Below are 14,416 nucleotides of genomic sequence, written 5' to 3'. Positions count from 1 at the left end.
GCATCAAAGACTTTGGCTTTCAGTGATTCATATATGCATTTCCATGGTGGTTAAAATTCTGTTGTTGGTTTAGGCCTTGTGGAACGGATGACATTGCAACCTTGCAATTACAGCTCCTGAATATTCATTACTGACTCATTCATTATTAACTTGTCATTTTAATCACGAAGACATCAACGCATGAATATTGTAGGCTACAGTATTAGTGTCTGTAACCTTGGATGGCACTCGTCATGATCCACCTGTTGTCCCACTTATTAAGTTAAGACACACCCCCTGTTTACTTCCTTGTTTGCCTACTGCTGCTTTGAACCCTCATTAAAAAAAACTGAAATAGGTCAAAAATGCTCATTTTTATTGTCTAAAAGCCATGTAATCAATCATAAATAAGTTCAACATTACTCCTGATTCTACACATGCGAATGCCTGAAGTTTGCTTTTGTATCCAATCAACTCTAAACTCACCACAGCTGCTATTGTCTGCAACTTCTTGCTACCACCTTTCAAGCCCACATGAGGTGAGTGTCTGATATTCCAAACATCCAACAAATATCTGTGGACTATATACATGTCTGTTGGGAAACTGAACTTATGTTTGTCAAACCTGCTTAAACTGCTGAATGCTAATTCGGTAAACGGATTGCAGTTCAAGTGGAAAGTGTGCTATACACTAGTTGCAGACTGGACGTTTAATGAATCTTAAATGCATCTTACTTTTTACATTTTCAAGATAATGATGTTGTTGGCTCAGGCTTTGTGGAATGGATGACATGGCAACTTTGCAATTACACCACCTGAATGATGATCGCCTGGGTTTGACTCAGTCGTTTTAATCATTTAATTTTAAGAGCAACAAATGAATAGCAATTTATCTTGCTGGCGTGCAGAGAAAATGTAGAGAGGACTACACAGTACTGTACATGCAGCTGTTTCTATGAAGATTAAGATTTTACTTGCAATGCTTCTTTGGGTTCTTTAGTTCAAAAACACTGTTTTGTGGGATGTCAGAGGTTTAGATCAGTGACAAAACGGTATCCTTGGAGATAATGGGGTTTCTGGGTGTTTCTTTGTTCAGCTCAAAGATTTGTAGTCACTGACTATTTAGTTAGTGTTTCTGACTGTCTTCAGTTCAGTCTTGAAGTCAGAGTAAGTTCAGTCTCCTGCAGGGTTTGTTTTTCAGCATAAAAGAGAGCATTATCTCATCATAACTTTTTTGCAGTTGAGGAGCCAAATGGAAAAAAAGCTACAGATTTTGTCAGTGACTTGATGACTTAGTACAGTCAGTTTTCCAAAGTTTCCTTCATTCATACACTTAAAACCTCTAGTTTATATACCGGCTTGACCTTGGTTGTGTGGTTGATTGACAGCTCGGTCTCTCACTGCTCAGACGACCTCTTGGTCCTCTGCGCCGTTGCTCCCGGAGGTTACACTGAACAGGTTGCAATGCTCGAATCTGACCCGGTGCAGCTCCGTTGCTTTTACTCTCTCCTGCTGCTTCCTGTCCTAATTTTCACAATTCAGTAAAAAAAAAATATATGGAAAATAAAAGAAATGACCTCAGGGTCCAGGCCACAGTTTTATTAGGTAGAGACAATTATATGGTGTACGGCAGAACCAGATGTTGTGTGATCACAGGGCAGAGGAGATAGGTGAACGAAGGGGAAAGTACCACCACCTGTGGAGGGAGGCACCACCGTGGGTGACCATCTGGTAGAGGTGCTGAAAGTAATGATCTATGCCTATAGAGAGTGTGAGTGTGTGTGTGTGTGTGTGTGTCTGCCATTCATAATAATATATCTATTTTTTTTATATTTTTTGGTCAGTACAAAGGCTCATCACTGTGGTTCTTATATTTCTGGATTATCTATTCCTGTGTGTGTGCTTTTTAATAGTTTTTGGATGACTATGGAGGTTTATGGCACAGAGGAATAAGCTATATCATCAGAAAGATCAAAGAAGAAAAACAGAATACTAGCAGCCATGTCTTTTAGGTTATTTGGGTATAATTATCAATCATACAGATTTAAATATATTTTTTCTGTAAACTGCGTAGTGACATTTCAGGTTGAACCTCATGATTTGGGGATTCAAAGCATACTTTTTCTAGATACTGATGGGTTTTGTCAAATAGAAATGTATAAACTGTAGTTGAATTAATCCTAGAATGATGTTTATTCTAATAATTATTTTCATATTCCTGTTGCTAGTTTTCACGCTGAGGAAAGCCGTCTGCCCTCAACATCTGTGCAAACAGCTGATGTTTGCCCTCCTCCTGATTTTTGATTCCTTAGAATATGTGGTGATATATTTATTTTGTAAATCAACTCTTCTTTTTAAAAGTACATCGTCTTTGAGGTTGAAAAATGTTACCCATACAGAACTGTTTGATCCTGTTGAATATGCCTTACCAGTTTTAATACTGTGTCCAACTATAGTTTCTATTTTCTTGTATTAAACAATGATTGGCTTGGTGTTAAGGATTAGCTATTTTCCTGTTTCCAGCATGTATATCCTAAGTGTTGACAGTGAGTGGGAGTTTATTGTTGATCAGAGAGAAAGAATGCAAATGTGTTTTTATGATGAAATGACTGAATGTATTCAGAATTTTTTTGTTTTATGTGTGTGCGTGCTCGTGCATGTAAAACACACTGAAGTATCTCTCTGGGTTCGCACAGATCCCATTATTTCCTCTCTTCCTCCCACCTGGTGATTTGAGGTACTGATAAAAGGAGGACTGCTTGATGATTCATCACTTTATTTCTCCACCCTGCTTCTGTTCATCCCAGTCTTCATTTCTAGGTGAGGAACAACCAGACAGGGAACGTCTTTATCCTTTTTTTAAGTATAATGTCAGAAGCCGCGGTGTGACACTCGTAGTCGGTGAGCTTCCTCTTACAGGTTCACGTTCCTTTTCAGAGTCGGTTCATTCACTACAATAGATTTGTGGATCAACCTCGAGCAAAGTGTGATTAATTCTGAGCCACTGGACAAGGTGTCATCCTCCCTCTTTGTCCCATCAGTCATCAGTCAATGCGAGTGGATTCTAATCACTCCTAACGTCTCACTGTGACCCAACAGATGGACCATTTTGGTTCAGGAGCCAAACCGAAACCCAATCAGAACCTGAACAACCAGTTTCTGCCTCCTTTTTGTGTTGTCGACAATGAAATGTGTAGATGTTGTGGAGGGCGGACAGGGAGTGAGTTCTGTGATGGTGCCAGTAGGGATGAAGATTAATGACACCGTCAGGCCTGTGTCTCCTGTTTAATAATGCTTATTCATCACTGTCGCCGCGAGCCGACGGCCCTGCGCTGAGCAACATACACAAAAAACGAACTAAACACACGCATAATTCCACACACATACTCCATAACTAGAGTTGAGAGATTATTTTCTCCACTTCTTATTTGCCATCTACATTTTTTTTTTTTTGCATGTGTGTTTGTTGAAGTAACCTGACGTGTGAAGTCCCTGGCTGTGTGCTCATGAAAGTATTTCTCCTCATTGCAGTGATCTGGGTTTATGTAGATTTGCATACAATTCCACAAAACAAGCTTATCACAGGGACTTGTGGAGCATGTGTAAACATCTTTTATGTGATTTCAAAGCACAGTACGCAACCATATGCCTTGCTGAAGAGATGAAAGGAGGCGAGAAATGAAGAGAAAGAACTAAATGAGGAATAAATAAGGGACCTCTGGCCTTCTACTGCTGTGGGAATGAAAGCCATTTTGTCTTCAGTGTTTCTGCTCTCCTCCTTTTCCTTCTCGCTCCGTGTGTTTGTGCATGTGTGTATTGCCCTCTTTCTCTCTCGGCTTCCACTTTTCTCACACAGGCATTTCTCTTCCTAATGGAAAATAAAGACTGGAGAGTGGCCAAGATAGGGGTTCCAAATGAAAAACATGAAGTCAGTGACCCGAGGCCAAGGGCTGTCCATCTAGGCCCCAAAAGCCGGAATCAGCCTGGCTCTTCTCCTCTGCTGCCGTTGATGTCCCCCCCGGTTTGGAATATAGATGTTATAAAGGTGTTGGGATGTCGGGTTTCAGGGTTTCAGGACTTTTTCAGACTGTAGAAATGTTTTTATTCTACTGTATATGTAGACAAATGCAGACGTACTATAATATCTGACAGGAACTTGCTTCCTCATCTCTCCAATTCTCTGTTGAGAGATCGATTCTTGTTATTTGATCCCTTTTGAAAAGTAGTTTATGCTTCTTTTTTTTTTTTTTCACTTCACCCAAAGTTTTGCCAAGTAGGAGCAGAATAAAATTGCTGTGGAGCCACTGAGATTTCAATGCGTAAAAATGCACATTGTTGCAAAAATGTTTCGCTGTAGACTTGATGGCATGATCAATTCCAAGTATCCGCAGTAAATCTACAAACTTTTCATGCTTTGGGAGATGATAGCAGAGTGTGGCCTTGCTTAAAGCAATAATGAGCAGAGTGTGGCTTTGCATTTAAGCATTAATGAGTTCTTTGCAGTCAAGGGGGGCAAAAAGCTTTAGGCTATTTCTGTTGCTCTACACTACATGTTTTCTGTGAAGATTCCCCTGATTAAGGCAGCTTTTAGAAAATATGCAGAAATCTTGACCTGGTAGGATTATAGTCACAGTTTCTTCATATTTTCTCAGCTATCCTTACATCTTTATCCTCCGGTGCTTTAGCAGACTCCCCTCCAAACATGGCTAGCTCCCCCACAACACCGTTAATGTCCAGATTTGGCCGCTAGTCACAGCATGTAATGGTTGAGAGTGTTAAACTGTGCTTAGCCCACACGTCCGGCTTATCACGGACTGCAGAGACCGAATTAAACAAAAGGCTAAATAAGGGATGTAGCGCTAGCAAGGCTGCGGCTAACAATTCTCCCACTAGCATACATGCTTTTCTAGATAGCTTTTTTTCAATCACATAGGCTATGCTTCAGCTACAGTTGAATTGTCCTCATGTGGCTAAAAAGATGGAAATTGTCCCAAACACTGCAGGCTGGTTTGTAGTTTTCAGGCTTAAAGCTTTTGTCTCCCACTACGGTTAGAAGTGGTCAGGCTTAAAATGCATGCATAAGAGCAAAAATCTTGGAATAATCTGCATAAGTATTGTCAAATACATGAATAAATAAATGGAAAAAAAAAATGGCCAAGACACACTGTCTGTGAAGTGAAAATACCAAAAAATACACCAAATTATAAAATTATGAAATTAGAGAGAGCCACCCCTGCTGAAGACATTCAGTGTGGAGATTTAACATATGAAGCAGTAAATGGTAAAGGAAAGCTACATCAGTTTGCAGTGCAGTGTGTGTGTGCTCTTTGGGCCTGTAACCAATTGGTGTTTCATTCCACACACATATTTTAGGGGGAAGACACATAATCTGCATTGCCTCTTGTATAATTGCATTGGATTACTCTGGTTAAGAGCCTTAAAGGAGATTTTTTCCAATCAGCGTACGCTAAACATCCCTCTTATCGCACTCATCGCATAAAGACTCTTAATTACCATTTAGGGTTAAATTGCTTCTCTCATTTACATGTATGTAAATCATATGGATTTTTTTTTTTACTTATAGGGGGTGGTAATAGATTTTTTTTCTATGTTAACGAAGGACTATAACAAATGGGTGTTCAGTTTCTCCCCTCGACCTGCTGTCTGTGCCGTCAGCAGAAGCAATTAGGCTTCCTGTGGTCAGACATGATAGTAAAAAGGCTAATTACATTGTCTTCTGCCTCTGCCAGCATTCAGCGTGGCCAATTGTTGGACAATAAAATTAGCCATCCAGTTCACTAAAGCTGTCTGAGGAAATCATTTCATGGGAGTGCGTGGGGGGGGGCTGTGTGTATTTGTGCAATGTGAATGAACATTTTGGGACCACAAGTCAACTGTAAAGCTTCATGTTTGGTATCTTCTGAGAGCTTTTTTTCTTAAAAAAAATGTGAACATAGAACTTCCCTCTCATGACATGTTTTCTTTCTTTCTTTGAATTCCATGTCTCATCCCAGTCGCCCTCTCTCTCATGCTGAATTTATGAGATACTCACATTTGCCAAGAAGGGAATTCCACACAGTGGATTGTGGGAAACAGACTTCAAATGTGTTTTTAAATACAGACTGTGGTGTGGTATTCTCTCTTTAAGCTTTCTTTTCTCTCACGTCTAACCTTGTAAACAAAGCTGCCAAGCACCCAAGCATCTTGTGAAGTCAAAAGTCTATTTTCCTTTTATGCAACTAGCATCCTTGAATATGTTTTTTTTTTTCTTAGCTTTGCTCAAACTACAGTTCTGAATCAACCAGAACAAACTGTACGAGGAGAACCACAGGTTGAATAATGATAGAAAGTTGTTTAAATTGCATTTTGGGTTAATTTAGATTCAGATGATGAAATGTCAATAACAGCTGGGAGGCCGTAATGGGAAGACAGTGCAATTTTATTTTGGGACAGTCACAGGCTTAATTTTTCACTCAAGCAAGTGATAAAAGTAAAGAAACCCAGTAAGCAGTCATTTGTTTATTTGTAGGTCAAAAGGTGTCCAGAGCTCTATGTTAAAACCAGGCTCATTTATTCATTTTTTTACACCCTGGGTCTTTCTTTTCATAGCTTTGACCCTCATCCTCTTTGGTGCCAATAACAATATACTCTTCAAGTTCATTACTGAGATATCTGAATGCAGCTACATCATTAAAAAGAAGTCCAACAGGGCAAGAAACACGAGCAGTTAGACAAACATGATAGTTCACAGACTGACCTCCTAATTTCAACTTGGACCAACTATATCTGGTGTAGCTGTAGCAATGACGGATTATTACCAACATTTTGAGTTCACTTTCACTTTTACCTCTAAATTGTTTTTGGTAATATGCCTTGACTTGTTTACAACCCGTCTGAAATCATCTGACTGATCGAATTTCTTGCTCCTTCTAGCTTTGTATTGATGTGGTCGTGTTCTCAGATCTTAGCAATTAATTTGATGGGTACAATGTTATAGCCAAACCATTAAAAACAAGACACATGTTGTTATTGTCACAACTTGGCTCTTGGGCCATGACAAATACGTAGACATGCCATGTTAGAGGTTGTAATAAAAGTAATTTATTTAAACCAACTAAGACTAATTAAACACAACACAAAAAAGTACAAAACATATGGAGTGTGGTAATCAGTAGAATCAGTGGTGTGAGATGTGCATGTGTGAGATAGTGTGTGTTGTGTGTTGTAAGTGCATGAAAGCAAAGTAAAGGAAAGGAAATTACCAAAACTGCAATATAACCAGAACAGGTGCCTGCAGGGATGGCGGAGAGAGAGAGAAGCAGAGAGAGAGAGATGTTAGCTGCAGCTGGGACTTCATAACCTGGGAACACTGGGCCCAGGTGTTCCCAGTTGCGCTGATGACCCACATGTGGACAAAAAAAACAGACAGGTGAATCACACGAGCACACAGAAAACAGCAGGGGACATCGCATAATACAGCGGAGTTCCTTAAATGCTGTTGAAACAATAGTTGGAGGTAACCTAGATTTCTTATAGTAATAAACGTTTCACTTTTTAAGCAAATTTATCCCAGTTTTAACCTGGTTGACAGGTTTTTTTTTAAATTTTTTTACCTAAAATAAATGCTTACTGGGACTTTGACCAAATAATCTCACTGACAAAACGTAACTATTTGTTTTTCCAGAGCTTTAAACAGCATTTCTTATTATCTCTATTCATTAGCAATTGGAAGATGAACGCTAGGAAGTAGTAAGCTAGTAAGATTTTGTCAAACTGGTATTTCAAATGTCAAGACTGAATCTTCACAGTCCACCTCATCAGACTTTCTGAATACAAGCACCTGTTAAATGCCTTACATTGACCGTTACTGTAATAAGGATTTTCTGTAGTTCTACTGAGACATGATCCGATCTGATGGACTGTTTCATGGCTCCAAACTACACAAATTGTGACTCCATGTTTCTCTCCTGACCTTTCTGGAAGTTCAGTAATGACATGGAGCTCATACCCTGCTGCGTACGGATCTCCCTCAACGAGTGACTGTTTTGCAGTGCTTTGACATATAACCTTTGCTTACATCTGCTATGGTCCATTGGCTGCCAAATCTCCTGATATCATTGATTTTTGTGTCACATGCTAGCTCAGTATGTTACCTCCCGGTCACTTAGACATCCCTCTCAAAAGATCTCATTCTGTACTTTCTCTCGACATGTAAATTGGCTCCTGAACTTTGCAGCCTTTCTGGGGTTTTTTTTTTTTTCATGTTCTGCTCGAAGTTTGCTGACTGTGCCGGTATGATTATGTCTAAAGGTAAATTGAAGAGGATGCAGTAGTGTTTGCTGTCAGCTGATAAAGTGAGCTGCTCAAAACAAGCTCAGAATTCTATAATTCACTGCTCTCCTCTTTATTTTTCCATATTTTACTCAAGGTAAGCATACAAATGATTTATTCTTATATGCTAATCAAGTGTGTCTGTATGTGTGTGTGTGGTCAAAGTATCTTTTTTACTATCTTCTGTTTTGTAAATAAACCTGGTCTAAACATTCTTCAGGCAGCTCTTTAAGTAGAGCAGAGAGAAAAGCTTTTTTCTCTGCAGAGAAAAGAGAAAAGCAGAAAGAAAGGCTTCTGTCTCTGCTCTACTTAAAGAGCTGCCTGAAGAATGTTTAAAGTCCAACTGAAATCAGAAAAGTCACACAAAATTAGTGCTAGCCAAAAACGTACATACAAATCCAAAGTGTTGATTCTATTCTGGGTTCGATACTTACTGGACCTGTACTGGTACATACTGACGGCGTCCTCCTGTCCGCAAAAGTTTATACTCCCCAGTTGAACTTGTCAAGTCCTAAACACACCTATCTGACTGTACTGTGACAAAATAATCTCAACTCAAAGCTCCACTAACACTTTTTTCCTCATGAATAATAACCTCATTGACAGAGAGATGCAGTGAATTACGTTATTCAGTCTGTAATGAAGCTATAATAAAAACCCAAACAGTTATGTAGCTTAATAAAATAAAACAAAGTTTGATATAAATTGATCTGTTCATTTTAATACATTTATATTTATTGAAATGTGGTGATATTTGTCCATATAGAGCCTCAGAGGAGGCGCTGTTGTTGTCCAGTAAAAACATGAAGCTTCACTTTACATTGATTTGGCAGCTACAATTATTAGATTTCATCTGTGAGACCAACCAATTATATCGTATATCAAAATGCTACAGAGACATTAGCGCCAGCGGTAAATCACCAAGGAGCTGCAGATTTTCTCCCCAGGATGACGATGGACGTTGTCGGGCTGCTAGCAGCTGAGATGACCGGCCTGTCTCACCAGGCCAGCAGCTCCAAGACGTCTACGAAAACGTTGCAGCAGATTTACAACCAGGAATTATTTGGATAAACTGACCACATATTGGGAATCTACATGGTTGATTTGTTGCCTGAAAAATTATTAAAATTGAATAAAGTTACATTATAATAGTCAGCAACAGTGTAGCCCCTCTGCTACGTAGCCAAGATGGCGACCATTGAGGGTGAGAAGTGTCCGGCGTTCTAACTTTTTGACCGTTATGAGCACACCTTCCAGGTACTCATAGCGCACTGCATAATGCCATACTTGCCACACTTATGCACTCAAATAGCAAGTGTAAGTATGGAAAAACGCCAATTGAGACGCAGAATTAGACTCGGTGCTTGTTAGCCTGGTTAGCTTGTTAGCCTGTTTAGCTTGTTAGCCTGTTTAGCTTGTTAGCCTGTGGATACGTTGCTGCTTGAGGACTTTGGGGATACTCTCTGCTGCAGTTTGGTTGATTGTTGATTGTATACTACTTTAATGCCTGTTTATAATTATTTTGCATTTAATTTCATTATTTGCTCCAGGTTATTTCTTATTTTGTCATGATACAAATATGAGTTGGTATTTTTCTTTATTTACTGTAAAAATCACATGTACTGTCAACACAATTATGACTGTTAGTAAATCAAAAAAACAATTGATGTAATAAAATATAAGATTAATTTAGCATACAGCCTAATATTTTGGGAGGATAATGAAGCATACATGTTTTTACTACCATTTGATACCATTCTATGCTTGATACACACACATCTGGTTAAAATATTCTGCATTATAGTGGCCTGAGAGGTGTACAATACCCAGTACTGGAAAACTCGAAATACATTTAGAAGTCTGTACTCAAGTGTACTAAGACAACTCAAGGACTTCCGAGCACTGCACAAATTCTTTTGCAGTCAAAAATAACTGTCTAAATGGTTTTTAAGTATATATATATTTTTTTATATCTTTATAATTATTGAAGGGAAGATGAATGGATCTTATATACATCAGAAATGCTCCTTTAACCTTGAAGCTGCTGAGTGGGTGGAGTAGTGTTTGTGGGTGTCCCTGCTGGTTCAACTGTCAATCAAACTTGTTCTGGTAAATATAGCTTTCAAGCCAGGGACAGACATTGTCTTGTTAGTGGTATAGAAGAGTGACCACACATTTAGCATCTAAAGGAACTGATGATGACATTTGCAAGTAAGTTTTTAAGCCGTTCAGTAGCTAATAAGCTATCTAGTACTGCATACAGTCTGCCCAGAATGATAACATATTTGTCCAAGGCGAAACCAACATTTTAATCCAATATTTCCACAGACTGCAGTCTGCTCGTCTTTTTTTTTTTTTTTTTTTTTTTACTGCCATAGCCTGTGGCAAGTCGAGGCAGTAGATGGTGCAGTCTGTAGAGATATTGGATTTAAATGTTGGTTTCACCCTGGGTAAAACATTATCATTTGGATGGACAATATGCATCAGTCATATCTTGAAAATACCTTTTAGAATGTACAACTGCTACCTGCCGCTGGGTAGTGGGTAAACATACTGTTTTTCCCCGAAGGTTTGTGTTCGGAAAACTATGTGACTATGTGACTAAATCAGTCCAACTGTCAGTCATTGTCACAGTTGGTGAATGATATGATGATGTTACTGCTTTATGCTGATAAATTTAATGTGAAATGATTGGCTATATGCATAACATAGACGGAAAATCTACATTGTCACTGGTAAGCAGACACGTCTCAAATCAACAGGTTTGTAATCAGGGTGGATGAAGAATTTGAATTAATTACTATTAATTACTAATTACTTTTTTGGTGACCTTTTTTCCTGTCAAGAGTACCTGAATGTCTTATGTGAAAAGTTGAGCCGTTTGCTTCTGCATTGTGTTAAAGCAGTGATACAAAAGAGCAAATAATAATCCCAAACATCTAAATTTTGCTGTTGGGAATGATGCAGCTCAATGAGCGTACATCCTGATGAGCCCCGGTGAACTTAGACAAGACTGAAAGCAAATAAATGAAATGTGCATTACTTTTAAGTGTGCAAAAAGTACTGTCTTTCATTATATTACAGACATCACCTCTTCTGTAGAAACTCATATTCGGGTCTGCTCACATCCTTACAACAAATTCTACTTTTGTTATCACATTTTGAAACGAAGCTGCTTGACATGCATTAGATGGTTCTGTCCATTTATACTCTATCAAAATAAAAACTTGGGCCCATCCATCCACAAATGCTGCAGTTATGGATATAATATAGATAGGTCTGTCTGCCTCACTTGCTATAAATTGAAGCAAATTTCTGATGCTGTCGTGCCAAAAGCCTGCAGCATACAGAAGTATTTTTTTTCTTTTCAGAAAGTGTTATATTATTTCTTGCCAACAAGTATCTATAGATATATATGGGGCTGTAAGATGGAAAAACAAATCACAGGAATATACAGTATATGTTTGTCTTCTGCCTACGGGTTTTTTATTAAATCTGTTCATATTTATGTTATAATTGTTGTTTTTTTCTCTCTACAGACTGTTTACATTGTGGTTAGGACTTATTATAATTTTACAGTCATAAAAGAATATTATATCATCATTTGAGTGCTAGCCCCTTGAGAACACAGATTGCCTCTGTGGATCCATCACCTCAGTGTTCTCCATCTTCCCGCTCCTGTGTCGAGCCATCTCTTCTTTCTATTAAATGCTTCAGTGGGAGTTACAAGCCACTCCATCATTTCCTTCCCCTTTGATCGAAGCTGATGAGAAAAAAAGTCTCATTGTGCAGGGACTCAAGGGTGAAGAGGCTGGACCCCCGGGGTCAGCTCCAAACTCACGCAAGTATTACATCATGTTTATCTAGGACGGGGTACAGACTCATCCCTAGCCATATGTGCCAGTGTCCTGCAGGACGACTTTGATCTTGACTACCTACTGCCCTGCTGCCTCCCCAGGGTCAGATACAAGTGAAGGCCATAACTTCTCTTAGATTAAAGCTGCTAAACCCCCTTCACCAGGGGCTACAGATGCTATTGGCTGCCCCCTGACCTTTGACCTGTCCCATGCGGGCTGAAAAGAAAAATATAACCCCCCCCCCGTTATCTACTCTTGTGAAGGGACAAACAGCAGCATTACTTCGAGGCAAAGGGTGATGTGAAAGCAAGTGAATGTGAGACCTGTTTCTGTTTTAATCCGTCTCTTTCCGTCTCTCTCTGACCATTTTTTTGCCGTCAAGGTGATGTTGCTGGGCAACAGCCAAAGGGAAATATGATTCGGCATGGCAAGGTCAAGAATAAATGCCTCATTTCTCTCTATTTCTCACACACACATACACACAACTCTAGGAGTGAACCTTGAGCTGGATGCTGCAAATCCCCTGAAAACCTCCTTGACTTTTTATTTTCATCTGATTCCAAGCCTCCCGACTCTTCGCCTTGCCTTTATCCGTCTCAGACATTGCGTTTCTCCAGCCACTTGTGATAAAGCTGGGGTGGTGGTGGGGGGGAGGCGGGTTGGGATGGGAGCAGGTAGCCTTCTTGATGTGCCAAGCGAGACCATCTTGCTTTCCCCCAGCGGAGGTGTGGAGGGATTACTGCCCCGATGCTGACCTTGAGTGGACACGGGTCACTGAGACTATCACTCGTTTGGTTATTACCTGGTCAGTCTTTGATGGAGGTGATTGTAAAAAAAAAAAAGTTAAGGTGCAAAGATTACAGGGGTTTATTGGTGTCACAGAGAAGGGGTTTTGGGAGTAGAAATCTGATATTTGTTTTGGGACCAAGACATTTCATTGCTTGTGGATGTTGGTGGAGACATTTGAATGGGCTCTGGGTCTTGTAAAGTATTGGGTGAAAGCAGTGAATGGTGAACATCTTGTACATGCAACATGATGTAGTTGCTTAAGAGTTTAATGAGTATTGGTCCCTTCTCTGATTGTTTAATTTTAATGATATTTATGTCTACATTTTGGATGCTTCAGTGTATGTGTTCAGCAGTTTTTGTACCATCTTTGTAGTTGCTGCATTTAGTCTTTACTTGTTCCCTCTTTTCTGCAGTATCCTGTCACTTTGTCTCACTTAAAGTTTACTGTTTTACTGTTTTTGTCATTTTTGTAAACACACTCAACATGCTGTAAACATGAAATATGTCTTGTAGCTCTAGTAACAAATGTTTAGGCAAAGTCAACAGCAGCAGATGTTCAAGTGTCATTAACTCCTCTTCTAAGTCAAGTTTTGCTGAATCATGATCATCCCTGCTCCCCCTCTTATGTCAAGTTTAATCCAAGTAGCAGCTAATTCAACTACTGCAACATGCTGATGCTCACTTCATGTAATCTCACTAAACAAGAGCATCTTATTAAACATTGTAAATAACCAAATGTTGTTCTTTCAACAACCCTGATGTTACAGAACAGCACCTGTTATCCTTTAATGTACACACGATCGAAAGCGATCTGAAGAAATGCAAGTGAAATCCGTTCCATATGGGTATGAGCTCGTTGTGTTGGCTTGGAGCAGATAGTCCTTTCCTCATTTACAAAATAAACTTTAACCATTTCCATTTCATTCTTTAATCATCCAGAGTAGGTTGCACCGAGTGAGCCGAAAGGAGTTCAATTTTGTGCAAAAAACATCAAAAAGATGAATAGCTGTTGATGAGGAGGCCTGTGACATTTCAGTCTTCACAAGCCGACTTTTTTAACTAGATGCTGTTGGGACTTTTTTTTCCAGTGCAGGTATTTAATTTGTCTGGCAGGTATGCAGGGAGAGGAGCAGAGCAGGAGGGGAACAGGGAGGCCTCTTGGGCATTACGCAGGAGGGTAAACAAGCTTCAAAGCCCCAGCAGAAGCCTCAGACTTGACCCGGGGTGAAGCACGACTCATTAGTTACACGCCAGGCAGCATCTGGAGTAATCACACCAAACACCATGGACTATATCACTCTGAACTTCACACACAGTGAGGGAAAGTGTTGTGCTAACTGGGCATACCATTTAGCGATAGTGTGCTTTTTAATTGGATGGAAAACCTTTTCCAAAAACATCTTTTTTTTTTTACTCTGAGAGGTAATTAATGAAAAAAAGGATACTTTCATTTTAACAAC

At 39.5% G+C, this 14,416-nt stretch overlaps 1 long non-coding RNA gene across 1 annotated transcript in view; it reads left to right on the top strand.

Moving 5' to 3' along the window:
* The first annotated feature begins 243 nt into the window (after window positions 1-243).
* Window positions 244-14,416, top strand: part of LOC137194598 (uncharacterized) — an 89,408-nt gene continuing 75,235 nt past the window's right edge. Inside the window, exon 1 of the long non-coding RNA XR_010930989.1 lies at window positions 244-518. This is a non-coding gene — a long non-coding RNA (uncharacterized lncRNA). The remainder of the gene's footprint in view (window positions 519-14,416) is intronic.

This window comes from Thunnus thynnus, chromosome 12, assembly GCF_963924715.1.
Source record: "Thunnus thynnus chromosome 12, fThuThy2.1, whole genome shotgun sequence".
In the NCBI taxonomy this organism is placed as follows: Eukaryota; Metazoa; Chordata; class Actinopteri; order Scombriformes; family Scombridae; genus Thunnus; species Thunnus thynnus.
The sequence above is the reverse complement of the archived record's forward strand: the minus strand, read 5'-3'. Positions and strand labels throughout refer to the sequence as shown.